This window comes from Acartia tonsa, chromosome 3 (genome assembly GCF_053477335.1).
Source record: "Acartia tonsa isolate MP-2025a chromosome 3, ASM5347733v1, whole genome shotgun sequence".
In the NCBI taxonomy this organism is placed as follows: domain Eukaryota; kingdom Metazoa; phylum Arthropoda; class Copepoda; order Calanoida; family Acartiidae; genus Acartia; species Acartia tonsa.
The window spans coordinates 1918857-1938632 of record NC_137262.1 but is presented as its reverse complement, the minus strand read 5'-3'; the positions used below and the strand labels follow the sequence as shown (position 1 = coordinate 1938632).

At 30.8% G+C, this 19776-nt stretch overlaps 1 protein-coding gene across 1 annotated transcript in view; it reads right to left on the bottom strand.

Moving 5' to 3' along the window:
- LOC145312951 (uncharacterized) overlaps positions 1-19776 on the bottom strand; it is an 89255-nt gene that overhangs the window by 67051 nt on the left and 2428 nt on the right. The gene's annotated exons all lie outside the window — the stretch shown is intronic.

Here is a 19776-nt window from a genome sequence, read left to right as displayed (position 1 = left end):
TAAACTTTCACTGCAAATACGTTTTAGCCTTAACGCTAATGAGTAAGGTATATTTTCAGTAATGTGTGAGGGGTGACAGGATAAGGGCGAAAGATAGTTGCATTTTCGCCTCGGTTTCTCATAAAGGTCAGTTTTGATAAAGTTATCCTTTGTCACAGAAATAACTGTATCCAAAAAAACAACGGTTTTCTTGGTGAAATCATAATTGGCTGTAAACTTAAGATATGGATGGAAGTCATTTAAATGTTTAATAAATTTTAAAAGCTCATTTTCACTACCATTCCATAAGAAAAATATATCGTCAATATATCTGCGAAAATGTCGGGGTTGAAGGCCTTTCCATCTTTTTAGAGCCAATTGCTCTACACCAGCCATAAATAGACACGCGAACGTCGGGGCGACTCTTGAGCCCATCGCGGTGCCTATAGTCTGTAGGTAGAAAGTATTATTAAATACTAAAATATTACACGTAAGGACAAATGTAAGAAGTATAATCAGGAACGATGTTGGTACAGATTTATCTTGTCTCTGGTTCAAAAAGTAGCGGAAAGTCTCTATACCTTGTTGAATTGGTATATTTGTGTATAGAGACTGCACGTCTAAGGTGACCGGAATTGTGCCAGGCGGCTGCGGTCCGGCATCGTTCTCTGACTTAAAAAAACGCAGCATGTCAGGTGTATCTTGCCAGTATGACGGCAGGCTTTTAACAATGTCATTACTGTGCATGTCAACAAAGTGTGAACAGTTTTCAAAAGTGGTACCAGATGCACTTTCTACAGGTCGCAGGGGGGGAATTTTGCTATTCTGTGGCCACTTCTCTTTGGCCACGTGATCTTTAACAAGACCATAAAGGCGGCCCTCTTTAGGTTCGTCTGGGACCAGGTTGGTACTGACAGGTTTCCAAGGTTTTTTCACGTAAGTTTTATCAGGGACAAATTCAGGGTCAGTTTTGTAAAATTCTTCAGTCCATGCCATGGTTCTACGTAGCTTATCAAACCCAGCTATAACATTTGTTGTATTAACTGTTTTTGGGGTGACACTATAGTTAAGGCCCCTATTAAGCAAACTCTGCATGTCTCTAGACAGAGGAATATCACTATAATTTGTAACAAGAGAATTTCTGAGGCTTTTGTCAATTTTAACTTTTTTGCGTCTATATTTATTTCTCTTAACAAATTTACGAGATTTTTTTGCTGTAGAATCATTATGGCTACAATCTCGCTGTAAAAAGTTTGGTATTTGTCTATTTTCTTTACTTAGGAGGTGACATCCGATTGTATTTAAAACAAGATCAACTTTCGTTGGTGGAGGGGTAGCATATTATATTAACAAATCTTTAAATTTCTCTGTTCTAAATGAGTACTCCATTTTTCATGAAAAAATTATTGAAAGCTTATTTATTGAATTAGAATTTAACAACAAGAAAAAACTTGTAATTGGTAATTTTTACAGATCTCCTAGCACTGGTGTAAACAATCTCACACCTAATATGCAAATTGAGCTTTTTTTGGAACATTTTCAGGGTATTTTAGATTCTATTAATGAGAGAAAATGTAAAGCTATTCTCTGTGGAGATTTTAATCTAGATTTATTATCTTACAATGTACATAACTATACAGCTGATTTCGTCAGCATGCTCTTCAGCGCTGGCTTCCTGCAGCTGATCTCTAATCCTACTAGAGTGTCAGCCCATAATAATACAGCTACACTTATTGACCACATATGGACAAATGATATTAAGGATCAAATGGTTGCTGGAATAATAACCACTTATTTGAGTGATCACTTTTCAACTTTTCATTTTATTAGCACTAATAAACACAAGCCAAGCCCAAAAGTAATTTCCACCAGAGTCTTTTCTGACAATAATATTGAAAGCTTTAAAGATGACTTAAGTAATTTGTCTTTTAATGAAGTCTTTGAAAAAAATAACCCTACAGAAAGCTATGCTATTTTCCAAAACTTATTTCAATCTTCTTTTGAGAAAAACTTTCCTGTTAAAGAAATCAGATTTAATAAAAATTACCACTTCATTCAAAAATGGATGACCAACGGTATATTAAGGTCTAGGAATAAGAAATTTGAATTACAATCTAGATTAGCAAAAGTTCCAACAACTGAGAATAAGGAATTGTATACTAAATATAAAAATATTTATAACAAAGTTTTAAAAACTGCAAAAAAGTTATATTACAGTAATCTTCTTGTCTCCAACCAAAACAATCTTAAAAAGAGTTGGCAAATTATTAAAGATGCAGCTGGTTTGAACTCAAAAAGAAAATTTACAACTGATAAAATTATTGTTGAAGGTAATGACATTCTTGGTGAAAAGAACATAGGACAGGCATTTAATAGGCATTTCTCTAGTATTGCTCTTAATATTCGACAGACTATACCACCTACTGACAGACCACCTGATTCTTATCTTGAAGAATCTGGCAATCTTTTTAATATTCCCCCAATCACACCTGCAAATATAACCGAAATTGTTAATAACTTTGAGATAAAAAAATCTTGTGACAACCTTGGAATCTCATCATTCTTATTAAAAAAAGTTGTCCATTATATTTTAGATCCTTTATGCCATATTTTCAATAAATCAATTGAACTTGGTTCGGTACCTGACCAATTTAAAATTGCAAAAGTAACTGCTGTCTTCAAAAAGGGCGGAGACCCTTTTAATCTTAATGATTACAGGCCAATTTCTCTACTTCTTATATTTTCAAAAATTCTAGAAAAGTTTATTGCTATTAACTTGCAAGCATATCTTTCTGAAAATAATCTTATTGATGAACTACAATTTGGATTCCAGCCAAATAACTCAACATTTCATCCCATGATTCACCTACTTAATCACGTTAGTAAAGCTATGAATAACAAGGAGTATACAATTGGAATCTTTTGTGACATTCGTAAAGCCTTTGACTGTGTTCCCAAAAATACTCTTCTGATGAAGTTACGTAAATTTGGCATCCATGGCAATATGCTCAATTGGTTTGAATCATATTTAACAGGTAGAAATCAATTTGTTAAATTTGGCCTTTTTGATTCTGATCCATTAGAGATAGATAGTGGAGTGCCCCAAGGTAGCATATTAGGTCCTATTTTGTTTCTTATATTTTTTAATGACTTGCCTAAAACAACACTTTTAAAAGTCCTTCTCTTCTGTGATGACACCACTATATTAGCATCTGGTAAAAACCTGAATGAGCTTGTTGAATTTGTTAATGCAGAACTCAAAAATATTTCCCAGTGGTTTAGGGCTAATCAAATGTCATTACATCCCAACAAAACAAAATTCACTATATTTTATCCTACCCCCTCTCTTATTCCTTGGAATGAAATCAATCTCTATTTTGATGATAATGAACCAAATACCCTTTACCCTAACCCTTTACTTAGACATAGAATTGACTTTGTCAACCATGAAAGTGATATTCCAGCTATAAAATTTTTAGGTATTTTTCTGGACCCAGCCTTGAATTTCAAAGTTCATATAAATGAGTTGAACAAAAAACTCTCTAAATCATTATTTTGTCTACGAAAATGCCAAAGTCTACTTACTGAAAAAGCCCTCAAGGCTCTGTATTTCTCTATTTTTCATTGTCATTTGGTTTATGGAATCCTTATTTATTCGTGTGCATCACATTCAAATCTTACTGGTATCATAACAAAACAAAAAATGGCTGTAAGATGTATTAAGCAAGCAACTTATTATAGTCATTCTCGACCTTTATTTAAAGAGCTCAATATTTTACCCTTTGAATCTTTATCACTTTATTTTAAATTAAAATTTATTTATGAGTACATAAATAACTTGTTGCCCAGGTCTTTTAATAATATGTGGCCAAGAAGGGGGGAATTAAATGGTAACTATAATTTGAGGAACAATAAAAATCTCACTGTTCCTTTTTCCAGAATCAACTTAGTAGAGAGGCTTCCTCTTTGTTCTCTACCTAATACATGGAATAGTTTTAATGACCGTGACAATATAAAAAATGCCTTAAACCTAAATCAATTTAAGAAGCAGCTTAAAAAATGTATTCTCTCAAGAATAGATATAACATGTAATAGACTACTTTGTCGTTCTTGCCACCTAAGAATGTAAAACCTCTATGTTGTCTGTTTTACAAGCCTTAGATTAATCAATTCTCCATTCTTTACTTAATTATAAGTATTTTAATCATTAATATGAACTCACACACACTCACACAATCATCCTACCATTTCCATCTGCAAATCCTTTCTCTATTCATATCCCTGTAATATACCCTTATAAAATGTTTACTTTCTCGTTTTAATAAAAAGATTCACACTACCTTTTAGCTTATTTTTCTATGATATTTGCAAAGGCTATCTAATATCACCTCGAGAGAGATTATTTAGTCCTTTGACACGTATATTAACTTTTTTTGTCTTATGTGGATATTATTAACCTTGTTATTATACTGTAATTAATTAATCATGATCAATTTTACTGCTTGTTTGTGATTATTTATGTCATGTATATATGTATGCCTATTTTACTATGTGTCATAAAATAAATATTTCATTTCATTTCATTTCACATAATTTCTGTCTATGTTTGTTAGCTACTTGTTTATGTAACCTTGATTTATCACTAGAAATGCGCTCCTCAACAAAAAGGTGTAATTGAGGCTCGCTAATTAAACTATGCAAAGACACTTTTTCCGCCCTTAACTCGTTTTTAAATGTTTGTAAGTGTACTTTTTCATCTTGCAAGCCTAATTTTAAGTTTTCCAAGCTAATAGCTTCTAAATTTGTCTTTGTGTATTAACTTGTATTCGCTCATTTAAATTGATCTTAACTTAGTTTCCCCTTGCCAATGACCATTTACCAAACTTAAATCACTGGTCGTTTAGATTACTGTTCTAGATATCTTTATGGTATTTGTTTTATTTTGGGTACTTTAATTTTTATGGATGTTGTCATACTTGTAAGTATAATTTTGTATAAAAATATTAAACCATTAGAGGAAAAACATGTTCAATTTCCTTTTTAATTTCTTTGTTAAAATCATATAAATTCTACATTTAAGTCCATAAAATATTAGTCATCTAATGTAAAAGTTTTTTTTAATGTATGTTCTTATAAAAAAAAACTTTAAAACATTTTATATTAATCATTTCTACATATCTTATTACAGTAAGACTCATATGTATTATTAGTCATCTATCAATAAAAATGATACCTAATGTTTTAAGATTTTTATACAAAATACATATTTTATCAATCTAATGTTTATTATATCATTTTACAAGATAAACTTTGCATTTATTTAAATATTATGGAAAAATTAAGCTGTTGATTTTTTATTTAATACAATTATGAAGCTGGCTTAATGATGTTAATGAAGTGATGACTGGGCTGATCAGGGCTTAAAATGTAATGATACACAGAAAAAATATAGATCAGCTTCGCTACAAAAATAAACATGTTTAATATTAATAGTACAACTACAATACTCCAATTGCGTACTTATAAATCACACACAGAACCATTTCAATTAAAAATCCAAAGATGGGCGGCTGATTTGTAGCTCTTTAGGTAAATTTTAACCTTGATGAAAGTTTTTTGAAAATTTAGGGAATGTCTTTCTTATTTTAAGAGTATTATTACACATCCGGATTTTAGAGGAAATGGGCATAGTTATGAATTGAACTAAAAAGTAAAAATACACAAAAACATTACATGACTGAAATAGAACTAAATGTTGGAAAATCTGTCCCTATCGTCCATTCCTTATAAAACTATAATCTTTATCATCAATTATCTTCCCGCACAGTGGAACAAAATTGGAAAAAGGTTTTCCAAGATTATTTTGGGGAAAGGGTACAAAATCTCAATAGGAAAGGTAAAATACAAACAATATTTTCAAAATAGAAGAAAATAAACATTATTCTATTAAAGATTTTATAGTGAGCCAGGACTACCAATAAGGAATTCATTTATATTTTGATTAAAGTGCCATAAAAATTATCAAATTAAAAAACTCAGTAAAAGCCTCAATGTATAACTTTTTCTTTAATCTGTTTTCATTAGTTATTTCTACTTCAGAATATTTCTGACATAATTCATAATCTTACAAACTTTTGCAGATTATCTTTGAATCTATATATAGAACTTGGATTAAGTCTCAAAAATAGAGAAAAAATGTTCTAGCCCAAGTAAAATCATAAGTATTAGTTCAATTTAATACACAAAGTGTTATATAATCCCAATGAATGAATCATAAATATGCTAATATCACAATGTTAAGAATGAACAATACCAAAATGAGTTTAATAAAAAAAATCATTACAGGAATCAGCAGCCTTAGTCATATTCAGTTGCCTTTTCAAAATCAGTTCTCATGCTTAATTATAGACAATCCAAATTTCAACTAAAAGCTTCTTATGTTAAAGTGGTTAAAAAATCTTCAGCCCATTATGTTAACAACACAGCTTTATTATCATTATTATTATTTAGCTGCCAGTATGTCAAAAGCTGAAGGTGTACCAGAAGTTTTGTCAAAATTACTAAACATCCGCAATCTGTGTCAGTTGTACTATGCTGGACGACTGAAGTTTCTATTTTAATAAAAAATTAATTCTAAATTCATGAATAAATATTTATGCTGAATATTAAAAACATGAAACTAAACAAACAAAATCTAAGAATTTTCTGGAACAAGTTATTGCCTTGTTTTGAATAACAATAACAAATATATATAAACTTTTGAAATTCCTCAAACATTCCACTGTGACTCATCTAACACCATTTTTCCACCCTTTTTTTCCTGTTTAGAGAATTGTTCCTTTTACCCTCTGTGGAAAAGTGCAATAACATCTTTGATGTACAAAGCAAGAAAGGTGGATAAAGTGAAGCTTGGAGAGTATGAGCAAAAACCCACAAATACACTTTGCCTACATTATCCAGGGACTGGACGAAAATGAATCTTCACCTACAAAACCTTTATGTGAAATATTGCCTTTGATGCCAGGTAAATGTTGGAATATGAAGGGGTTAAAGCTATTTTTTACCATCATTGTCTTTACCTCCCTGATATTATCAAAGACAGAAAAAAAAGAGTAGCAAACTTTAAGGGAGAGAAGAGGGTTAACTAAGAGGGGGGTAAGAGAGGTTAGAGGGTGAAATGGAGTTGAGGCCAGATATCCAGTTCAAACTGGATTCATAGTTTCTTATGCTGAAGTATTTTTGCGTATAGATAATCCTCATTGACGCATTTTTCAACAGAATATAAATAGAAAAACCGCAATTCTTAGGAATTTCTAAGTAAATGAGATTTCTTAATATTAAAAACATTATATTAATTCTAATTAAGGCTAAAAGGAAGAATAAATGTGTTCTAAGTAACCAAATGAAAATTGCGTAAACTTGACTTAGAAAGGAAGTTTTTATTAACCCTTAGCAAAGTATACTGTAATCCTTGGTTATATTTCCATAAAAATTCCTTGTCAAGTAGCGAAGATACTCTTTAACAAGATTTGTGCAGCATACGTTAGTTCGACGTTAGGATTTAAGACTACAACTTCCTTTTTATCAAAGGATTTAAGAAAATGCGCAATTTAAATCAAATGCAACATTCAGAGATTTATTGACTATACCTGCCATTATAGAAACTTTTCGCTTAAAAGACCATTTCAAATATGGCTACGAAACCAATAATTTTCCGCTGAATTAGAGCCGGTTCTCAGCCATACTGAAAAGTCATGTATAGAATCGTATTTTCTATTTTCTACGAATAGTAAAAAAAAATCTTAATGCCATTTTTGTTAGCCCGGATCTTGGGCCCTCTAGGCTAGTTTAAGCTTATACATTTTCATTCAATTATCCGCGGAAATCTGTCTGTAAACCGATACGATAAATAACTATTCTATACATCATTAACTCTATAGTATTATGGAAAAAAATTGTCCTTGTTTGTAAAATAATTTTGGAATAATTTATGATAAAGGAAAGTTCGGGAATAGTCCCTTTCGTGACATCGCACCTCGAGGGGCGATTTGTCGTATTTTAAAATGGCTTTTTATAGGTTATTTTAGGTTAGGTTAGGTTATATTGGGTTAGGTGATTGCCCCACAGGGTTAGGTAATTGGCCCCGCAGGGTTAGAGCCCTCAGAGAAATCAGAGAAAACCTACTGTGAAAAATACGAAGAATCGCCCCTTAAGGTGCGATGTCACGAAAGGGACTATACCCGAAAGTTTTGTAGGTCATATCCATGCATTAGTATTGAACTTTCATACATTTTTCTCTTGGTTGGTACACAGATCAAGGATATGACAATGAGCTATAAATAATTCTTCGCTCTGATGGAACATTGGGAGAGACTGAAGGGTTGTAAATTATTCTATTCTCCCCCTCCTCTCTTATTGAAGAAAAGTATAGTTTTTACAAGGTCATTGATGAAATACAAATCATGGAAGAAGGCAGACATAGATTATGTATTGAAAAGAGTTTCTGGTAAAATCCGTAAAGGTTATGTGTAATAAGTAAAAAACAGTAGTAGAACGATACAAATTTATGTTAACTTTAAAAAAAATTCTTTTGTATATAGTTCTTTCCAATGAGAAATACGCATATTTAGTGAATATTATCGTTCTACTACTATTTCTAAGCCTTAAAACACACACACCTTTACGGATTCTACCAGAAACCTACCCCTCTCTTTATCCTTTTGTTTTTAAGCTCCGACCACTTTGGCTTTCAGAAAACCATTCCTTTGATTGCATGACCTTTGTTGGAAAGTCCCAACTTTGTATAGGACAATTTCTGTCCAGGGACTCTTCCTAATTGACAAAACGCGACTACTTAAGCATCCGTGGCTACTATTTAACAAGGATGACAACATCCATAAAAGCGAAGCTCTGAAACGGTAGGACAAATGGACATTAACACTTGTAAAATGTCGTAACTGAATAATCAGAATGTAAATGTATAAGAGTCAAAGAAAAATTGTAAGTAAATTTGTTGAAAAACTGCTTGATACAGGATAATGTTTACGGACATACTTACATTTTTAGGACTTGATTATAGAGTTGCTTCGCTAATAATATTGTACTTTGTTGTTCCAGGAATCAGTATACCAAAAATCAGACCAATCGGATAATTAAGTCACATACAAAGGGAGAGGTCATTTTCTAGTAAATCCCGTAAAGGTGTGTGTTATAAGGCCTAAAAATAGTAGTAGAACGATAAGGTGCTCTAGATATATGTATTCCCTATTGAATAGAACAATAGGGAAATTTTTTTTTTTTTTTGATAACCGTACCTGGATTATCTAAAAAATACGAAATTTCTATCAAACGCTTTGTTTGGCTCAAACTGACAAAAATTAAAAAAAAATATAATTATAATAATAATGTTTTCTATAGGTACAAGGTAAAGGTTAAGAACAATCTATACCATTAAACAAAGGAAGAAGTCATTCTTTACAGGTTGATTTATTATAATTATATTTTTTTTATTTGTGTCAGTTTGAGCCAAACAAAGCGTTTGATAGAAATTTCAGATATTCCAGGTACGGTTATCAAAAAAAAAAAAAAAAAATTTCTTCCCTATTGTTCTATTCAATAGGAAATACAAATATATAGAGCACCTTATCGTTCTACTACTATTTTTAGGCCTTATAACACACACCTTTACGGGATTTACTAGAAAATGACCTCTCCCTTTGTTGTTAAAAATGTAAAAAAATCAACATGTTTAAAATGGACGTACGGACATTCTGGTAATGATTATAGAGTTGCTACGCTTTCTAACTCGAACCCAACTTCTACAGGAATCACCATGCAAAGTTTGAAATCGATAGGACAATTCTAACATGCCTAAATTAACGAAAAGAGCTATCCGTTACGGACGGACGGACGTACGGACGGACCGACCCTAGTTATAGAAAAGCTTCGCTTTTAAAAATTCCTAGTATGCATAATTTTACAATTGGTATTACAAAACCCATTTTAACTCTCTAGTATGCCGCAGAACTAAAAAGTTATTAAAATAAACCCAACACTCTCATTATTTGTAGCTTATTGATGTATCTTTATTTTACCATTTACTTTTCAGTACCTCTTTCTCCAACCCTTAAAAAGTTTTAGCTTTCCTTGTTTGTTTTCCATAAAAGGCCTCCAGACTGTTTTATATTTAGACTTATTAATTATGCAACGTTGTCATATACAAAATATGTCTGTATCAAATGTAAAAAAATATAGTACATAGTTTTCAACTCTTGTAATAAAATACATGTTTAAAACAAATGAATTTCGATTTGGTTTTATTACTTTCCAATTTATTTTAGTAAAGGAATTTTCTACTTGTTTTGGAAAATCTTTTGATTTAGTTGTGATTGAATTTTAATATAATTGAAGAAATGAGGATGTAAATGAATACATCTCGTTTAAAAAGAAAATAAGAAAGAAAGATTTTTAAAACTAATTACAACAAAATATTTTTCTATCTTTAAAATTCACCTTTGTTCTTTTTGGCTTCACAACTTCATAATTGCAAGATATATGTATGTATAACATCAAAGGATGAGTAAAAATTCACACGTTTTATGAATTCTAAACTTTTTAAAGCTAAAAAGTAGAAAAAATCATTTCTAAACAAGAAATATTTTTTACAGAGGTCTAACTTTTGGAACTTGATTAAAACAGTAGATTTCAAATAACTCGACTTTTTCAATGGATAGTTGCATGAAGTGCATTTAACAAGTTTGATTCCAAGCATAAGTTGCAAGAATACCATCTAACATACCTAAACAATTTTGTATTACAATGAATTGCAATCAATTAGGCACCATCTAAATAGTCATCATGATGTTTTTGTGAAAAACAGGACAGCCATTTATGTTGCATATATCCGAAAAATATGATTTTCAAGTTTTGACATTTTAAAACTACAAGGTAGAAAATTGTAATTCTTTCAAATATATGCCTTTTAGTCTTTTAGATGTAGTTTATACTATTGAACAGAAACAAATATGCAGTTCACTAAATTCAAGTTTAAATGCACTTCGTGCAACTACCCCTTTGAAAGTATCCCATGTGATTTCCTAATAAAATCAAGATTTTCAAAGGAAACTTTTAGGAAACTAAATCAAATTTGTCTTCATTCATGTAAAATTATATAACATCTCAGTATGAGTTATAAACACGTTTAATGAATTTCAAACTTTTGTAAGTAAAAAAACTTTTCATTTGTAAGTTTAATTTCGCAGTGCAGCCCATTAAAACTTTGTTTTTGTTATTAAAAGCAAAGCTTTTCTACAACTAGAGTCCGTAGAACAGTAAGTTAAAGCTTGAAACTTGGAATGAATGTTTATACAGAGATATGTTGAAATTTTGCCCAGTTTTTATATAAATTTCTATTGTCTGAAGTTAGTCATATTTTGTTTAATTTAAGAGCTTTGCTTTAAGGCAGATGTTATTCTTGTTTAAAAAGAAGTATTATAATTTGTCAAAAGTACTCTGTTTAGTTTTTATTGTTATTAGAAAAGTTGCAGGTATAGCATTCTTCTCATATTTATATTGAATCAATTTTAGAAAATTCCAGAAAACTTGAGTAGTACATTCAGCAGAGTTTTTAGTAGCGAAGCTACTCTATAATTCGAAATGTCCGTCCGTATGACATCTGTCTGAGACAGAAAGGGGGAAACGTAATTTTCTCGGCTCCTATAAAAGATAGAAAGCTGAAATTTTCAGGGATTAATTATGTTAACAGTCTTCAAATTTTCACCAAGCTTCATTAAGATTTGTCAGTTGGTTGGGGTGCTAGATCGATTCCTACATTTTTAAGTTTTCATGATTATCTCAACTCCTATTCAACATAGACAACTGAAATTTTCAGGGGTTGAATACTTTCATATTCTGCATACTTTTATTAAGTTTTATCGAGATTTGCTTATTGGTTGGGGTGCTAGTTCGATTCCTAGATTTTTAGGTTTTCATGATTTTCTTTACTACTTTCTGAGATAGACGGCTGATATTTTTAAGAATTAAATAAGTTCCCAATTTACTTATCCCCACAAAGTTTCATTAAGATTTGCTAATTTGCTGAGGTGCTAGATCGATTCCTAGATTTTCACGTTATAAATCGAACAAGGTTTCGTGATTTTTTAGTTTAGTGTTTTTTTATGAAACTGCAATAAAGTTAATTTTTTTCCGGATATCCATCCATAATTTTTAAGCTTCGCTACTTATGGATGTTGTCATCCTTGTTTAATAATAAATCTTTGAAATTTACCTACTTAGTTTTTTATAGAAATTTTTCAAATATTGAAAACATGAAAGACGTGTTTAAAATCAAATAATAATTCATATTAAATGATAATTATTATAGACTTAAAGACAATGACCGATAAATTGATGATACACAAAATTACCCCTTTGTAAATTACATTTAGTGGATGCAACGTTTGCACAATCAACTTAATAAACCAACCGATCAAAATACACTAAAAGTCACCATAGTTGTTGAGCCAATGAATAAAAAAATGTTATTATAAAACTTTGGGGACTAGAGTAATAAACAGCCCAATGTCGCCTCCCTCCCAGGATAATTAAGCTAAATCTCCAAGAAAACGTTTATATGTGCAATAATAATATTAATTGCTAGGAATTCAATTGAAAGCTACAACATTTTTCGAGATAAAGATGCCTAATAATAAAATAGTTTCTTCAATAATTGTGATTATTTATGCTTAGTGCATAGAAGTTAAGGTATTATTCAAGTATTAGAAAACAATATTTCCTCCTTAAAAAAAAATATTTTTCTTAAACTTTTAAGCAATCTGAACAATTATAAATGAGGTAAAATATTTGTTCAGCTTGTTGTCAGTTTATATCATCATGATGCAGCACCTGTTATCATCAACAACAACAAAAGTTACTAAGGAAAGATATTAATTTTAACTGGTAGAAAAGTTAAATGCAAATTTTATCCTCTTTGAGATTAGCATCTTAAATTAGCTTTCACTATTTGAAATGTATATTTTGATTATATAAAGCAGTTAATGATTCAATTATCCTCCTTGAAAAGCACATATATATAAAATTACCTTATCTCTTAAATAGATAATTTCCATGAAGTTCTATCATACTCCCTGAAAACTGCTTAGCAAGTAGAAATTAAAAGAAATCTGTATTACAGACTAGAGTCAACTATATAGTCCTGGTTTAATCTAGATTTAGTGAAATAGAAATGGATATGGGATATACGTGGATATATTGATAGAGGGAAATTTGTTGTCAATATAGCTTGCTAATATGGACCTTATTTATTGGTCAGTTCGTTCATTCAGTAAGAGGGGAGGGGATGGGATAAATGTAGTAGAGGAAGGGGGGGTGTTTTTAGCCAGCTACGAGAATTACTTTATCAGAGTAAATAAAAATCTGGTAAAACATCCAAGTAATAATATATCGATTGAAATAGGTATAATTTATGAGTAATTTACTAGATATAGGTAGTTTCATTTCAATCAAACTTAGATAAATTAAAGCTTCTACAGATATGTTGAAAGTCATATTTATATGCAAAAAAAATGTAGGAAAATTAAGTTTCCGGCAGATTTTAACATTGATATCTTGGTGGGGTCATCTTTTTCAGGGGCGATTTCTCTTGGGAGGGTCGTTTTACCGGAACATTCCCGGTAAACTTGTATGTCGGTTCAGCTGTTAACAGACTCACAGTAAACATGTTACTTTTATATAAGATATTATGCTATTATATATCACTATACTTAATAATAATCATTGTAATCATAATTGTAGAAAAAGTTGGGAGGTAAAACATTTTTTATTTAGATGTCATATTTTTATAGATAAAAAAAAACATAGTGGCTTCAAAAAGTTAAAATATATGTCTGGATAAACCAACTGTACTATGAATAAAAAAACATTAATGCATTTTTTCTTTGATGATTAATATTTATTAAGGAAAAGAGGTAATCAAATATGCATGCGTTCACAAATGTGTTTTAGTATCAACACAATATTTTATTAATTAGGCATAAACATATTATAAACTTCGCAGTTTGTTCTGCTACAACAAGGGCGAAAATATGTAAAATGTAGGGCATTCTGTTTAAAAAGTGTTTCTTGATAGTTTCAAAAGATTTAACAGCACCTTTTTAGAAAAGTCTTATTTTGGTCATTTTGTAAAATACAGAAAATAATTATTATAAAGAAAATAACAGCCGGTAAATACCCTAAAAAAACTCTGTGTATATAGAATAACAGTTTCTAAAAGGGAAGTATATTTTCTTGTTAAAAGTTAAAAGGCTCTTGCCATAAAAATCCAAATCATACGTTATATAAACACACAGAAATAAAATGAAAAAATATCTATCTTATATGGGAAAGTGATTATTATAGCGATACAAACAAAAAAATGCAATGCAGAAATCTTTACATTAAAATGCAATTTCACCACTAATAAATATTTTATTTTGCAAAAAAAATCTTTGAAAACGTAATCAGATGAACAGAATTTCATAATGGTTTGTCTGTATTTCATATGAAAGTGGAATCTATTTGTTCTAGGCTTTTCTATGTAACTAGTTTTAACAGGGAGGAGGGAGTAGACAATTCCGGTTACCATTCTTGATTCTGTACCCAAAATTTACCTGCTTCCAAAGAAAGAGTTTGGTTATCAATCAAAACTTTAGGAGAAGAATTATTTTTGCAATTGTCATATCCACGAATCACTGAGTTTTTATATTCATTCATATTTTATTTTGGATGTAAAGATAGGTCAATAGAAATAACATTTTTAATTATTTCCATTTTGCTTAAGCTTTCCTTTGAATAACTGTTTATTTCATAATTTTGCCCAAATAAGGAAGAATATTATGACTGGCTAAGAAGTTGGAGACAATTAAGACATCTAAAATAATGGTATTTCCATCCCATAATAACTAAAACACAGTTCCACACATAAGATTAATTCATCCCCACATCCAAAAAGTTGAAATATAGTCTGCTTCAAAATATCTCATTCTGGGCCAATTAACTTATGCTTTTCTCTGAGCATATGAAAGATCCCTCTACATACAGTATAAATGCATTGATAATAAAAACGTTTGTGTGGAGCCTTATAGGCAGCACACAGCATGCTTAGTAACCAGGGTGACCAATGGGCCATGGAGGATATATTAATCCTCCCCTTAATTCTAATGAAAAAAAGATGCATTGGAAGTTTGCCTGAAATTATGGGGTTGAGATTACTTTTTCTGTCGTTGTCCTAGCCCTCTCTACTTGCAACTAGACTTTTAAATGTCAAACAAGGAGTATCACGTTCATAGCAAGTGATACATGCAAATAAATGTTCCAACGTGATTATTCTACTTTTGCATTTTGTCTTCAAAATAAAATTAAATAACCTATTGTTTCACTCTTTTAATACATTTTTTTTGGATGGGGGGAAAATAGACACTTCGAAAACATTGAACAACAACAGCCAAACCGTAGTCGAGATCATATTGAACAAATTAACACACAAGCACAAGCAACCAATATGAATATATTATTAGCAATTTTAAACTTATTTAAATATATTTTTTGTGCGTAGATGGAAAAAATTATTAGATACTTGAAAAATCTTCCAAATCATGCAGATTCCTATCTAAGGGGTGTGGACAGACATGGCAGCAGCGTATTATGTGGAAAAATACCAAAACGCACACGATTTAAAATTTCCATGGAAGAAAAAACAACAAAGGCAAGCGGCGAGTGGAAAAAATATTAAATCCTTCAAATATTGAACAGATTTATTGGCTTGAAGAGAAAGAATAAAATCACCAAAACCATAAGACAGTAGAGTTATTGTAAAGCATCTTATTGTACAATCATATGTTGAAATTACTTGCAAAACTATTAAGTTTATGGGGCAAAATTTTGAGCTGCACTTCCTTGCTTAAAAATGTACATGTTGAACTAGAAATTTGAACAAAAGATAGGAAAACTTGCCAATATTTTACAAAAATTTATATCTTTTACAAGGAAAATATTGGATCTGATTTTCATATTTTTAGTTATTCAACAGAGCTTCAACTTTATAATTTACTTTATCAGTTTGGTTAAATGATTTACTTGGCTTGTTGTTACTATTATAAAAGTAACATAAAGTCTGTCTGTCTGTGTGTGTAGGAAAGGATCTTGATAGCCGCTGAACCGATATGGTTCTCCTTCACAGTAAACCTTCATATGAGTTCAAAGAAGGTTTATAACTATTTACGGGCAGGTGACCTCAACCCTTTCAAGAGAAATCGCCACTAGAAGAAAAAAAAACAACCCTCTTAAAAAATTATTTTTCTATTTAGAACTAAAATTGAAAGTTGAGGCCTGCTAGTATCTAAAATAGAAGTTTTGGTATTTTTTATATTATACAACACACGGACAGGCAAAAAGCTATCATTACACTTCAATCCATAGTGATAAAAAAACGAAATATGGGTCAAAAAACGCTGGAAAATATAAGAAAATATACATGAGCAAGAATATTGCAACATATTGATTTGTCTGGCAAAATGTAAACATTCATACATTCATGTGCAGTATAATAAACAAAGAGACAAAAATATTCAAAACTGGGTAGGCAGAAAAAGATTTAAGAGAAGTTTTTAATCTAAAAATAACCATATTTCAATAACATTTAAAGAAAGATTTTGTTCTTTTTTTTTCATTTGTATAAAACTATGTTTTATACTTCTTAGAATTCCTTAAACCTTTTGGCCACAAAAAATACTTTTTTACGGAGAAAATATTAAGTTTCTGTACATTAAGCGCATTGTATGTAATAGTATCCTTATGATAAAATTATCTTTCTTTTGATATCATCAAAGCATTTGATAGACAAAGAGAGAGAGAGAGAGAATCAAGTGTGTGTATGTGTTAAATTTTTTGTAAAAAAAGGTTGATAAATATATATTTAGAACAGATATATATAATATATTTTAGAGAGAATTTTGGGGTAGGGGGGCGAGAGGGGGGGGCGGTGCAGTTCAAAATTTGGGCCTCGTGTCTGTAAAGGTGCGTTTTTAACGCATTATTTTACATAACTTTTGTACGCCAAAAGGCCTCTATTGGCTTTTTATCACCTGCCTGATAAAGTACAATATTTTTGCATTATGTTTTACCCATAAAACTGGATTTTTCTTGATTACTTAGGTCATATTTTTTGCAGAAAAAAAAGTTACCCCCAATGCATATTACATGAAGTTGTACTTCAGTAATTTTATTACAATTATTACCTAAAAATAGAATTTCCAGAAATAATTAAAAGTAATTTTAAACAACTTTGCATGTTGTTTATAATAACCTAATTTCTAATTTTGAAAAGTTGCATTTTTTGCCTCTAAGGGATAGTTGGATTAGTCAGGAAGGTAGCCTAAAGCTACCCCAAGACAATTTTAAAAATTAGGACCAGCAATTTCAGAGATCTTTAGCTTGAGACAAAAAACCTTACTACTTTATATTTTAGAATAACATCAAAATTAGAATGAAACTAACAATGTGTCTGAAATCAAAACGATTAAATGGACTAACACACTTTTTGTAGAATTAGGTAACATTTTTTATATTTAATAAAAACTTGTTTATGATGATCCTAAAAAGTCTCAGCCGTATAAAATAATATAAAACAACTAATTCAGCAAATTGGGAGAGGTGTAAAACGATTTTAACAGAATATAAACGACCAAAAAAAAACTATGATTTTATAAAAAAAAATAGTTCACAATTTATTCTGGTACTGTGTTACATCTAACAAGCAGAATTATAAAACTTATTTCCCTCCATTCCCTTGTCCCCGATAATAAAATAAGTTATAGTGAAACGATTTAGCTTAACATTTCTGGTGAAATTCAAGCCATAACATCTACAGGGGGAGTTTAAATTTTCCATAACAACCCCTTAGGTCAAGATATACCTAGATTTTATAAAATTAACATCCTGTCAAATTTTGTCTGTCAGGAAAAATCTTGTGAAATACGGTTTCATAATTATCCAATCTAACTACCCTTGTGTAGCAAACACATGCCCTCAGGGATCCAGGCATAGGACAATTGCATGATAAATCAATGTTCCCCAATTTTTAAAAATATTACATAGGATGTTGAAATTATGTGGGAAGAAAGGGATGTAGAATTATATCCATCATAGCCTTCCCTGGAATTAAGCATTATGCATGCATATAATACGTTCTTAACTTTCTTTAGACTTAGGAATAGGAAGTATTTTTCTAGAAAGTTAGCTGTAGAACAGGGCAGTTAAATTGTATAGTACATTTAGGGGAGAAAAAGGACAATGGCAGATAAATCAATTTTCCCTACACCTGGTAAAGATTTAATTATCATACTGGTTATTGTACTATTCTGTGGGAAATGGAATATTCCAAAATGTACTATGCTTGAATCTGTAGTTTAATAGCTATGATAACAAGTTGAATAAGCTAGCTACTCTATAACTAGATAAAGTAAGTCAATACGTCCACCCTTCATAAATATAGCTCTAACCTCTTTTTTAATGAACATAGACATGATTTGATTAAAATTCAAAGGAAAATATCATATTTGACTCTTTCATAACATTGCCTAGCCTGTCAAAATGCATATCCCCACCCCAGTTTAAATCCTGAATATATTATAAAATTTGATGTTTTGTGAAAAATGAAAATCTAGTGCTGAACTAATGTTACCGCCGGGGCTCTGCTTTGCTTTGCTTCACAGGAGAAAGGGAAGAAGTTTCTGGGGCCAGGGGGTGTCCATACAGTTCTGCTAAGCCTTCTTCTCTTGTTTAGAAATATCATGAATCATTTTAAATTGTAAAGATGGGGGGGGTCATATATCATCAAGCCTAAGAAAAAATAAGTATTTTCAACTTTGATTGGAAGTTTTAATAATCTAATTATATTAGATAATATTCATAGTTTCTCTTCTATAACAATATATTAAAACAAATCTATTTTCTATAATACATTCCAAAAGTGGCTTCTTCTTTTAATGGGAAAGGTGTTTTTGATTTATTTAAAAGTGTTTTTTTCTAATGCAAGGTCTTTATAAACCATATCAAAGCATACAAATTGACCAAATATTACACTCCAAGAAGGAATGTATATAAGTCTGCAAGAAATTGGCTGCAAATTGCCTTTCCCTAACCTCTTAGTTTGTTTAAGACAGGTTCTATGTTTAAATATAAGAAAACTAGTGACTGCACCCCTAGCAAATTAGGAGAACATTGTCATTAGACTAAAACCATCTCAAGGCCTATAATAAGCTTCCATGAAAAGCACATCTCAACCCGCCCAGTAAAGATTCTTAGCTTAAAAAACAACTTTCTACTACCTATATATTATAAATTGCTTTGCTAAAAAAATTTCTTGAATTTGTCTGATTTGTGGTCGCACTGAGCTCTACAGAATGAGGCTGTGCAGAGCAGCAAACTGTATTCCAAATCTTCACACCGGTATCATCCGGATTTCACTAGATTTTCATAGCAAACCAACTACAGGCAATTCCTAAAGTCCTTTTACTTAATAAATTACAGCAGAATTGAAGCTGATATGATTCAGTTATGACACATTCAATTTTTAACTCTAGAAACCGTATAACACACACACAAACACTGTGCGCCCGACACACTTAGCAGACGACAGTACACGCGCACAAGCATAGCTACAGACAGATCCACGCACAGTGAAGCGCACTGCTATGCGGCCGCACACCGGCACACACACACACAATTTTGTGCGTCAGGGCG